General features: G+C 40.3%; 1 protein-coding gene and 1 long non-coding RNA gene across 4 annotated transcripts in view; one reads left to right on the forward strand and one right to left on the reverse strand.

The window, feature by feature from the left end:
• Window positions 1-12745, reverse strand: part of LOC137623268 (uncharacterized) — an 81322-nt gene that overhangs the window by 59778 nt on the left and 8799 nt on the right. Inside the window, exon 1 of one of the 3 annotated variants that reach the window (XM_068354031.1) lies at window positions 5745-5847. The exons of 1 other annotated variant lie outside the window; for it this stretch is intronic. The gene's annotated coding sequence lies outside the window, so the exon portion shown is untranslated. Of the gene's footprint in view, window positions 1-5744; window positions 5848-12745 lie in introns of those variants that run through there. One more of the 3 variants, XM_068354033.1, reaches the window with a different exon arrangement.
• On the forward strand, window positions 10002-11650 carry LOC137623828 (uncharacterized). Its single transcript, XR_011040651.1, has 3 exons — window positions 10002-10090; window positions 10447-10590; window positions 11357-11650. It is a non-coding gene; the product is annotated as an uncharacterized lncRNA (long non-coding RNA).

A 12745-nucleotide genomic window follows, 5' to 3' on the forward strand; every position in this document is an offset into this window, starting at 1 on the left:
GTGGAGGGTCCATTCCGTGGGAATGACCTGATTCCTTCTGCTGAGGCGATCCGCTGAAACATTCATATCGCCCTGGATGAACCTCGTGACCAGTGTGAGGTTTAGACCTCTTGACCAAATGAGGAGGTCCCTTGCGATCTCGTAAAGGCTCCTCGAATGGGTCCCTCCTTGCTTGGAGATGTAAGCCAAGGCTGTGGTGTTGTCTGAATTCACCTCCACCACTTTGCCTAGCAGGAGGGACTTGAAGTTCAACAGGGCAAGATGAACTGCTAACAGTTCCTTGCAGTTGATGTGGAGTAATCCTTGTTCCTTGTTCCATACTCCTGAGCATTCCCGTCCGTCCAAGGTCGCACCCCAGCCCGAGTCCGATGCATCCGAGAAGAGATGAAGATGGGGGGTCTGGATGGCCAATGATAGACCCTCCTTGAGAAGGAGATTGTGCTTCCACCACCGGAGAGTGGTCTTCATCTCTTGGTTGATAGGGATAGAGACTGCTTCTAGAGTCGAGCCCTTGTCCCAATGAGCTGCAAGATGGAATTGAAGAGGGCGGAGGTGGAGTCTCCCTAGCTCGACAAACAGGGCCAGAGATGAGAGGGTCCCTGTGAGACTCATCCACTGTCTCACTGAGCAATTGCTCCTCTTCAGCATGCTCATGATGCACTCTAGGGCTTGGTTTATCCTGGGGGCCGATGGAAAAGCCCGAAAATCCCGACTCTGAATCTCCATTCCCAGGTACACAATGGATTGGGAGGGAATGAGTTGAGATTTCTCTATATTGACTAATAGACCTAGGTCTCTGATTAGATCTAAAGTCCAAGAGAGGTTCTCCAGACAACGACGACTCGTGGAGGCTCTCAACAGCCAGTCGTCTAGGTAGAGGGAGGCTCTGATGTTCGATAAGTGCAGGAATTTCGCTACATTCCTCATCAGATGAGTAAAGACCATAGGAGCTGTGCTTAGGCCAAAACACAGGGCTTGGAACTGATAGACAACCTTTCCGAAAACGAATCTCAGGAAAGGTTGGGAGTCTGGATGAATGGGAACGTGAAAGTATGCATCTTTCAAGTCCAACGAGACCATCCAGTCCTCCTGTCTGACCGCTGCTAAGACCGACTTGGTCGTCTCCATTGTGAACGTCTGCTTGGTGACATACTCGTTGAGAGAGCTGACGTCCAGCACCGGTCTCCAACCTCCTGTCTTTTTGGCTACAAGAAAGAGACGGTTGTAGAAGCCCGGGGATTGATGGTCCCGGACTATAACCACTGCCTTCTTCTGCACAAGTAGCGACACCTCCTGTTGCAATGCTAGCCTCTTGTCCTCTTCTTTGTAGTTGGGAGAGAGGTTGATGGGCGATGTGGTCAGAGGCGGTTTGAGGCAGAATGGAATCCTGTAACCGTACCTCAGCCAACTGACAGACTGTGCGTCTGCACCTCTCTTCTCCCAGGCTTGCCAGAAGATCTTGAGTCTGGCTCCTACTGTTGTCTGGAGAATCTGAGAGTCAGTGCTTTCCCTTAGATGTCCTGGGTCCTTTCCTAGACTTGCCCCTGTGAGAGTCTGGACGGGAGCTTCCTCGGCTGGGGGCTCTACCACGAAAGGGCGGTATGAACCTAGTGGCCGGGGTATCAGCCACTGGGGAGCGATAAGTCTTGGGGACAGAGGTGGTAACCTTAGACTTACGAGCCGATGAGGCTACAAGATCGTGCGTGTCCTTCTGTATCAGGGCAGCCGACAAGTCCTTAACTAGCTCCTCGGGAAAGAGGAACTTTGAGAGTGGAGCAAAAAGGAGCTGTGACCGCTGGCACGGTGTAATGCTGGCTGAGAGGAAGGTACACAGTTGTTCCCTTTTCTTCAACACCCCTGATACAAATAACGACGCTAGCTCACCCGATCCATCCCTGATAGCCTTATCCATGCAGGACATAATTAGCATGGCAGAGTCTTTGTCCGCAGGAGATGTTTTCTTGCTGAGGGCTCCCAGGCACCAGTCGAGAAAGTTGAACATTTCGAAAGCTCTGAACAACCCTTTCAGAAGATGATCCAGGTCTGAGAAGGTCCAACAAACCTTCGAGCGTCTCATCGCAGTCCTCCTAGGCGAGTCCACCAGACTTGAGAAGTCAGCCTGGGCAGAGGCAGGTACTCCCAAGCCTGGTGCTTCCCCTGTGGCATACCAAACGCAACCTTTCGAAGCGAGCTTCGTTGGAGGGAACATGAAGGAAGTCTTGCCCAGGTGTTGTTTAGACTGAAGCCACTCCCCTAAGATCCTTAAAGCCCTCTTGGAGGATCTAGCTAGGACAAGCTTAGTATAGTTCGACTTAGCTTGTTGTACGCCTAGCGAAAACTCAGATGGAGGAGAGCGGGGAACAGCAGAGACGAAGTGGTCAGGGTAAAGCTCCCTGAGTAGAGCCAAGACCTTTCGAAAATCAACAGACAATGGAGAAAGCTTAGACTCCTCCACGTCTGATGAGGGATCAAGGTGTGCCTCCTCATCATCCGACACTTCATCAGCAGAGGGTAGCGAAGCAATAGGACCAGAATGCTGAACCGCAGAGTCAGAACGGGTAGGAACAATAACAGAGGTTTCCTCATCTTGAGGGAAAACCTGAGGCTCAGACTGCATAGGCTGAACAACAGACGGAGCAGAAGGCAGGCGCATGGGTGAAGGAGGTTGACTCCTAGCAAGAGTTGAACCCAAGGATTGCACAAGCTGAGCGGAGGACGGAGGCGGAGTAGTCCGTTCCTGTTCCTGTGAGATGAGTGGAGCATGAGAAGGTTGAGGCTGCGCAGAACAAGGTAAAGTTCTCGCAAGCTGAGGCTCCTGAGGCGCAAGTCCATGGTATAGAGGAGCTTGCCTAGATGAGGGTTGAGCTCGCTGCAGCGATGGTTGAGCAGACAGACTCACGGAGGGGAGAGGTTGTTGTACCCCAACCGAGAGTTGCACCACTGGTGGAGCAGCAAGGGGAGGAGGAGGAAGAGTGGAATAACTCTCCTGATCCCAAAGCAAGGGTTGCCTTAAAGAAGGCTGAGGCTGAACAACACTGTGAACAGCAAACTCCGAAAGTGGCTCAACATCGTACGCCTGGCAGATGGTGCTGCGACCAGGCGGAGCAGGTGCAGGCTGGGCGAGCACAGGCGGAGCAGGTGCAGGCTGGGCGAGCACAGGCGGAGCGAGAACAGGTGGAGGGAGTGTAGGCGGAGGAGGAGGTGCAACACTCTCAGCCCGACACTCACGCATCAAGTCCGAAAGCTGAGCTTGCATGGACTGAAGCAGGGTCCACTTGGGGTCGGCAGAAACGATAACAGACTGAGGTAAAGTCACAGTCGGGGTCTGTATAGGCAGAACCTTACTCCTCTTGGGCGGAGTACAGTCGACCGATGACTGAGGCGAGTCGGAGCTGAGCCAATGACTACAACCTCGCTGAGCACTCGCTGACTGAACTCTACGTTTAAGCGGTCTCGAGACCTGAGACCAACGTTTCTTCCCTGCATGAAGATCAGCGGACGAGAAGACGGGCTCAATCGTCTGCAGGTGGGAGTGACGGTCTAAGGAAGACACGCCCGCAACCACCGAGGATAATTCTGTGCGCCTAACAAGGCCTGTCGAACCCTTAAGCCCTTCGACATTGCTTCTCCCCTGGGCATGGGAGCTTGCAAGAGGTCCCGGACTGGGAGGACGACTGGCTCGCACAGAAAAATCCTCACGCACCACACTGGCACCACTAGCACTTGGCACTGCACAGACACTAGCACTCGTCACAGCACTGGCACTATTTCCACCCACTGCACTCTTGACCTTCAGTTCTTTAACCTCGGCCATCAGAGACTTATGGTCACTTACCACTGATTCTACTTTATCTCCTAAAGCCTGAATAGCACGCAAAACAGTTGACATATCAGGCGGAGGGCACACAGTAGGTTCGGGGGTAGCCACTACAGGGGTAGGAAAAGGTAGGGGATCATGAGGTGAGGAAAACATAGAAGAGTGAGAAGAACTTCTCCTAACTCTAGTTCTCTCTAACTTAGATGAATATTTTAAAAGACGTACAAAATCCAATTCCGAAAGTCCGGCGCACTCCTCACACCGATTTTCTAATAGACAGGGCCTGTCCCTACAGTCAGAACAAGCGGCGTGAGGATCTACCGAGGCCTTCGGAATACGCCTATTGCAAGACCTACATCGTCTATGGGAGGGAGCTTGCGAAACGTCAGACATCTTGTTTCAAAGAGTTAGTCAAAGGGTGATCCAAAAACAAGCAAAAATTCATTAACCGTTAATCAGTATTTATATAAAAGCTATCTAGCTAATATAAAAAGGATTCCAGTATGCGACAGCCGTTAATCTAAGAGAATACTTCACCAAATATCCATGAATAAACTCGAAGACCATGAGCGTATCCCAGAACGTCTAGCCGGAAGCACGACAGAGGAATAATTGAGGAGGTGTCAACAACAAATGATTGAGTACCTGGCCACAGGTGGCGCTGGTAAGTACACCCCCTTCTAGTATTGTGATAGCTGGCGTATCCCTCCATAGAATTCTGTCGGGCAACGGAGTTGACAGCTACATGATTATCGGGTAAGTTTAATATTGAAAATGAAGGCTTTCTTATTTCGTGAGTCCTTTGACAGTGACGTTTCAACAGTAAATGAACAATACGCGATATGAAACGTCAAATACTCTGAACGAACAAGGTAAAACGACAGAGGAAGTCCTGTGGAGAGTGGGGTTCCCCTGCTGTATGGGACCGGAAAAGCAGCCATCAAAGTAAAGTAGGTAAAGTAATAGTGAGGTAAGGAATTATTTGTGATTTACTTTATCATAATGTATGGATTTATTTGTGATTTACTTTTAGTTTGTGACCTAGGAATGGGGGTCCAGAGGGCTTGGCCCCAGGTTAGGGACTGTGACCAGGGAAGGGGGTCCAGGGGGCTTGCCCCCATCTAGGGGTTGTGACCTGAGATCTAGTAGGTTAGGTTAGGTGGGTTTGTTAGGTTCTGTACCTGGTAAAATTTTACTTACGCACTAGGGAAATGTTGGTTTTTACTAGGAAAGGTTTCCCCAATTGTAAGTACAGTAATACCTTGCACCCTTTTACAAATCTCAAAAGTTTTAAATAATCATGTTTTGTCCAGATTTTAGCCACTTACATTAACCATATATTTTACCAACTGGTTATCTTGTGTTTAGTTTACAGTTATGACCATTATTATTCCTGCAAATTACTCTTTTGTGACATTTCGCTACCTAAAAAAACCTGGTTTCTCACTGGTGTCCCACATAATTGTCTTTATATAAGGGGGGCCAAAAATTCATGAACATGAGGTTAGCCAAAAATAATCAAGGTCAAAAGTGCATAAAACATAAGATAGCGAGTAGGAAATATATATGGTTCATGTATTTGGCTACATTTTAAAGGATCATATATTTATCGCGACTCGTATACTATCATGTAATTTGAAAAGGCACGAGGATGTATGTATGATAGCGGCCACCTGTTTATATTATTGTCTAACATAGAATACAGCAGTGTGAGGGGGTTCACAGGGGGGCGTTAGACCCCCACCCCCGTTAGGTAAGTAGGTAAGGACACAGCTTGTAGGTTAGGTTGGGGGGGGGGGGAATTTAGGCTAGTTGATGTCCACTTTTTAATCAACGCGCGAGGAACTGGACGCTGATACACAAAGGCTCAATTTTTGATTAAACCAATTAATCATATCAACTTGAAATAATGACAGTGAATATTTACCTGTATATTTGTTATTAATCAAAGTTGATTGCAACGTCACAGTGCAATGTTGAATGTTATTGTACGCTACTTTTCTCTCGGGCGATTGAATTGCTGCATGCAAACCAGGGTTACCAGATTATTTCATCTGATTTATCGTACATGAACCTTAAAATTATCGTTTTTTAACCAAAATTATCGTACACACTTCAACATGATTATTAAGGAGTAACATATATAACTTATTTCAAGGTATTTTAGTATAATTGTTTAATCAAACACACACATTTGTATATACCTAAGGTATGTATCGTACATCATACTGGACCTAAAATAATGTACATGTACGATAATTATCGTATGAATGGCAACCCTGATGCAAACATCCTAGTAATAATATGTTCATTTGCTTCAAGTGACGTCACATTGTTTTACTTACTGACATGGAGAGCTTAGTAATGTTTCTTAATACTGGTATAAAAAAAAATGCGATGAACGCTATATTTTCCTATCGACTCTTTGTAATTCATAACAAATCAAAGGATTTACATATGTTTATGCTTTCTTCAGTAATATAAGTTGGCACAGTAGATCTTGTCAATGCAAAGACTGTAATGCTTTAAGGTTCTCTAATAAAAACATTATGAGTGGGGCACATTACATGTTTTGGGCTTGCAGTGTACTCGCAAATTGAGATGCACAATATAATATACTACAATTATGTTGAAACGAACAAATCTGTTTTACTGTCAGACGTACTTTTAGCTTCTATGTTTTAAAATACTTTATTAGTAGGTAGAAAGTTGGCCAGGGCACCAGCCACCCGTTGAGATACTACCGCTAGAGTTATGGGTTCTTTGACTGACCAAACAGTACTATATTGGATCCTTCTCTCTGGTTACGGCTCAATTTCTGCCTACACATACACCGAATACTCTGGACTATTCTTTACATATTCACCTCTGTCCTCTACACCTGACAACACTGAGATTAAAAAAAAAAAGAAAAATAAATAATTGTAATTGTTCAGTGGTTACTTTCCTCTTCGTAAGGGTAGAAGAGACTATTTATCTATTGTAAGCAGCTCTTCTAGAAGAAGGGCACTCCAAAATCAAACCATTGTTCTCTAGTCTTGGGTAGTTCCATAGCCTTTGCGTAATGGCCTCCACTGTCTTGGATTAGAGTTCTCTTGCTTGAGGGTACACTCAGGCACACTATATTAGGTTATTTCTCTTCCTCTTGATTTTTAAAGTTTTTACAGTTTATATATGAAAGATTTATTTTAATGTTGTTACTGTTCTTAAAACATTTTATTTTAATTGTTCATTACTTCTCTTGTAGTTTATTTCTGCAGTTTATTTCCTTAATTCCTTTCCTCACTGGGCTATTTTCCCTGTTGTATGCCTTGAGCTTATTGCCTTCTGCTTTTCCAGCAAGGGTTGTAGCTTAGCAAGTAATAATAATAATAATAATAATAATAATAATAATAATAATAATAATAATAATAATAATTCCTATTTCCTGATACTGATTTCATTTTTCTCAAATTCCTATTTTCTCTCTCATTTTTAAGAATAACTTTTCTCTATAGACAATTTCACTTCACGATAGTTGTAGGTATATTAAAAACAGAAAACTTCAAAGTATCTGAGTTTGTTTCCTTAGCATGAACACCAGTTGCTTCCCAGCCTCATATTCTCCAACAAATATTTAATTGTCATTAAACTTTATTATTTCTATTCCTATATTGCGTTCTATTTGATAGACATCTTTTCTTGCATAAGACTTAAATTGTTGTTTTCTTTCCCAAAAAAGTTAGCTTTCAAATCCAACATCCTGAGTCGGACCTCTATTATAATTTTTTCATCATTGCATATCTTATTATTATTATTATTATTATTATTATTATTATTATTATTATTATTATTATTATTATTATTATTATTATTATTACTACTACTACTTGCTAAGCTACAAACCTAGTTGGAAAAGCAGGATGCTATAAGCCCAGGGGCTCCAACAGGAAGAATAGCACAGTGAGGAAAGCAAACAAGAAGAAATAAAATTTCTAAGAGCAATAACAATATTAAAATAAATATTTCCTATATAAACTATAAAAAAAAAAATTAAACAAGAGGAAGAGAAACAAGACAGAACAGTGTGCCCGAATGCACCCGCAAGCAAGAGAACTCTAGCCGAAGACAGTGGAAGACCATGGTACAGAGGCTATGGCACCACCCAAGACTAGAGAACAATGGTTTGATTTTGGAGTGCCCTTCTCCTAGAAGAGCTGGTTACCTTACCAGCTCTGTTTTTTTATATACTTATTTGTTACGTTCTTATAAAAAATCTTAGGCACTTCCATTTATCTTTTATCTAAAGTACCTTTAATCTCGTTAATTTTCTTTTTCAATGCTTGCTTCATATTTTCTTAATTTCCTATGTTATATCTTACTTGTTTTACTTGTTTTGGGTTTAAATCCAACCCTCCACTTAAGTCGAGTGAACTACTTCTCTGGCAGGTCCATATCAATCATCTAATGAAACATTTTCATCATAACTTATACAATTCCTTGATTGTAGCATCTTCCACATCATATGATCTAGTGAAAAGTAATGTCTTTAGTTTCTTCTTAAATTCAATTGGTCCCTTTAAGTCCTTCATTTCAGTTGGCAGTTTATTATAATGTCTAGGTGCACAGTAGCTAAAAGCCTTTTCACCAAATTTACTATTTGTTCTCGGTTCAGATAGTCTATGTTTGTCACTCATGTGTCTTATGGTAACATTTGTTTCTAGTTCTAGTTTGTTCAGGCATTCTTTTAGATATTTTAGATAAATTGTATTTTGACTATCTCAATCTAAGATTGTCTAAACTGACCTCTTATGCTATCTCCTATGTATTTAATTGGTCTTTATTATGGTATAGGACAACACGGTCTTATGCTCTAGCCTGTCAGCCATATAAGGCCACATGCCAGATCCTGCTATTTTCCCCCAATAAAGTTTGCTCACCCGTTTCGTTGCCTACTCTGCAAACCAGCGTTACTGCCTATAAATATGATTAAAAAAAAAAACTCCTTTGCATTTTATTAATGGAATATATAAGCATATCCGAACGAAACGTATTTCGATATATTCATATTTTGTTAAATGTCTCCCACAAAATGAAAACGATAAACAATAATTTTTGTCTGTACTGTCCCTGCATATTGAATTCACGATGTTACATTTTTTTCCATAGGTATCGCATTTTTTATTCTTGCCAAAATGCCCTTATTCACAGACTATTGATCATAGTGCTCTTTACACACACCATGGAACAGATTAAAGGTTTAAACGCCACCCATGAATGGCAGAGGGAAGAGACAGTGACATTGACCTACCAAGCAGAGCAATGTCCTAGAGACTGACCATCTTACATATGATACAACCCTAGTTGGAAAAGAAAGATGCTATAAGCCCAAGGGCTACATGAAAAAATAGCCCAGTGAGGAAAGGAAATAAGTAAATAAATAAATGATGTGAACAAATTAACAATAAATCATTCTAAAAACAGTAACAACGTCAAAACAGATATATCATACATAAACTATGAAAAGACATATGTCAGCCTGTTCAACATAAAAACATTTGCTGCAACTTTGAACTTTTGAAAAATTAGAGTATTATTATTGCTATAGTTATTATAAATAGATTTATCATTAATTTAGCTATTGATATTTAACGCCTTAGGTAAGGCAAGTTCAAGATAAATAGAAGAAGCCGTAGATTTCCCGCCAATACATTTTTGTATGGAGCGCTACAATAGCAAATTGCCGTCAGAATTCTAATGAAACTCTTTCTAACCTGATTACATTATGTGCCCTTAATATGTTTTGGTGACAACCACCATAGATATGAATATGAATTTTGTTTGGCTTCTTCTTTTAGCTCTGTTCTAGGATGCATGAAAATGTTGAACAGTGGTTTTTCTGCTTTGCTATATCACGCCAAAACTTTTCCCTTGTTAATATAACATCCTGATTTTCCAACTAGGGTTGTAGCTTAGCTAATAATAATAATAATAATAATAATAATAATAATAATAATAATAATAATAATAATAATAATAATAATAATAATATGCCTTCCCTTAAATGGAGAGAGAGAGAGAGAGAGAGAGAGAGAGAGAGAGAGAGAGAGAGAGAGAGAGAGAGAGAGAGAGAGAGAGAGTTGTGAGCATCTCTAGCATATAATATTCCTTTTGCTCAATTTATCCTCGTCACGACTTTTCCCTTGGCACTAGGTCAGGTGATGTTAGTTAGGTATAAAAACATGGAAGTGTGATGACTTGACCATTAGTATCGAGTGTCTTTCATCTCTCAGGGTAAGTTGTATTGTGGCTCCCCGCGTTTGAATCAAATTTGAAAGATTTCACGAAAGGGAATTAAAAGAAAATCTGATGATAGGAATAGGTATTAAAATTAAATTTTGTTGCGATTAATTACGTACGTTTGCAATAGATTATAGGCCTATTTCTGAAAATTTTAATTAGTTTTATACATACAGTATCAAATGTACTAGTTACATTAGAGCACAATTTTGAGTAAAATAAAATGTTCCGTGTCTATTTCCATCTATTTTAATATCGTGTTTTCCAGATTGTACTCTTAATTAGTGATTTACCCTTTATATGCAATGTTTATATTAACATTCTATGGACTCTAATGAAACACATTGCAGATGAAGCCAAGTGTTGTTCTCATCTACGGCCTACCCTTGCTTATGCTGTGTAGAGGATACGAGATAAACTTCTTGCCTCTGTCTGCAGCTAAACCAGAAACCTTTGCAAATGCTGTTTCGCTTTTTGGAATTGGAGGACTACAGGTGAAGTTGGATCTTTGGTAACCCGAACTTAAACCATTGATATATTATATCTTAATATAAAACTCTTCGAAAACTTATTGGCAAAACCGTTTTATTAAAATAATGGTCTTTTTTAATTCTGCAGTGAAAGTTTACAACTCTTCGAAAACTTATTGGCAAAACCGTTTTATTGAAATATTGGTCTTTTTTAATTCTGCAGTGAAAGTTTACACGCTCATGTAGATCCTGAGTATTGATAAGAGAGGAGGGATAACCTCAAAGTTGATGTCTTTGAATCTAATAACCACTCATGATAGAAACTCGCAACAAACCTTGACTGTCTGATGCAAACAGCAATGGGTTATCTAAAGCGAGACTTACGCTATATAATTCCATAATTCTTTTACCATGGAGAAGTATTGTGAATATATGATAATACCAGATATAAATGGTAGACTATATAAATATCTAGACACTACTAAGTAGTTCCTTTTAATGTCCTTATATATCTTAAGTATATTTTATTTTAGTGATGATTTTAACTACAAAACAATAACAAAAATCTTAAGAAACGACAAAGTAGGAATAAAAGTGTCTTAATCATAATCTATTGTTACGTTACTGTATGAAAATTATAGTTTCGGACGACACAGATCTAACTAAAAGCTTATTAATTATTATTTTTTCTATTTTATTTCTTTTAGATATCCAATCAGGTACCCAACTTCACTGACATTTTCTAAACGTATCAACAACAAACTAAAATAAATAATCTTCATCTAAACAGACCGCTTTGGCTATTGGATTCTACAACTATGTCTTCAATTACAATAGTTCGGACGAGAAGCCAAAAATAGGAAGATTCGGGAGATCTTCCGACCAAAAACAGTTGCTTTCAGAAGAGTTAAGAGTCGCCGTTACGTTTCTGGACGCATACAAATGTGTTCCCAAAATATCCTGCTTATTGCAGAAGAAAAATTCAGATATCCTGACGTACCGGGAAAAGGCCATCCTACAACTGTTTCCGGAGAAGTTGCAGAAGGTTCCTGAAACAGATGGTGCAGCTTCCTTAGAAGCTGGAATGCCGGATGGACGTAGATGCGATGAAGAGTTCCAACACTGTCCTCTTGATGAGGAGTCCTTGGAAGAGCTTTTAAGCTTAGCCTGGACTAAGTTTCTAGATTCTTCTTCACCCTTTGAATTTCGTGATTCTTTTTAAGTAAAAAATGTCAGATTTTCTTAATTTTATTTCATTCTAGCTTAAATTATTTATCATTTCAAACTTTCTCATTAACTTTTTATATATGTGGTTAATTTGCTCAAATATTTATACAGTTGTAATATAATCTTCAAATAAAATAGTGATTTTTTGAAACCTATGATTTGATATGGCAAAAGAACATAGCTACCATAATTTAAAAAAAAATACCATTAATCACTAAAACATGGTTTTCCTCTAATAACAAAATGAGAGATTAGTTTACCAAACGGCTAGCTAGGCTCCAAAAGTCACTAGAAGAGTAGGAAGACCCAGGCATACATGGCTGAGGACTATGAAGTACAAAGTGGAAGATAAGGAATGGAGAAGTATTGAATTGAAAGCTCAAGATAGAGACGACTAGCGAAATCTAACCGAGGCCCTTTGCGTCAATAGGTGGAGATGAAGATGATGATGAATAACAAAATAGCTTAAAAATACAAAATTGTGTTTCTATTTAAGAATACTTTTCAATGGCCAAATCAATTGACATTTGAAAAAATAGTTATCTTTTTATATCACATTTGTTATGGAAAAAATAATTCATAAATAAGATGAAAGTCATCTTTCTTTATGAAAATGATGAGCCTAGCCTGATAAAGGAGGTTGTAGTTATAGGGCATTCTTGACAGTACTAGTTATAAGGGGAGGTTGTAATTAGTTGTGGGTTAGAAACAGGTGAACTAAGCATGGGCAACTGTTCGTCAACTGGGGGTTACATTTATTATACCTAAGTGAGTGTGAGGTACGTACAGTTGGCTTTATTAATTTCGGTACACTTCACTGGATGCTAAGGAGACGTCTGACAGCTGTACATTGTATCATAAGAGAAACTGTTGGCAACGCTGGCAGTAAAACAAAGCTCATAAGCTTTTAAACATGTGATCAAAAGCCTTTTATTAATTTTATGAAGTGTTG

Source organism: Palaemon carinicauda, chromosome 30 (genome assembly GCF_036898095.1).
Source record: "Palaemon carinicauda isolate YSFRI2023 chromosome 30, ASM3689809v2, whole genome shotgun sequence".
Taxonomy (NCBI): Eukaryota; Metazoa; Arthropoda; class Malacostraca; order Decapoda; family Palaemonidae; genus Palaemon; species Palaemon carinicauda.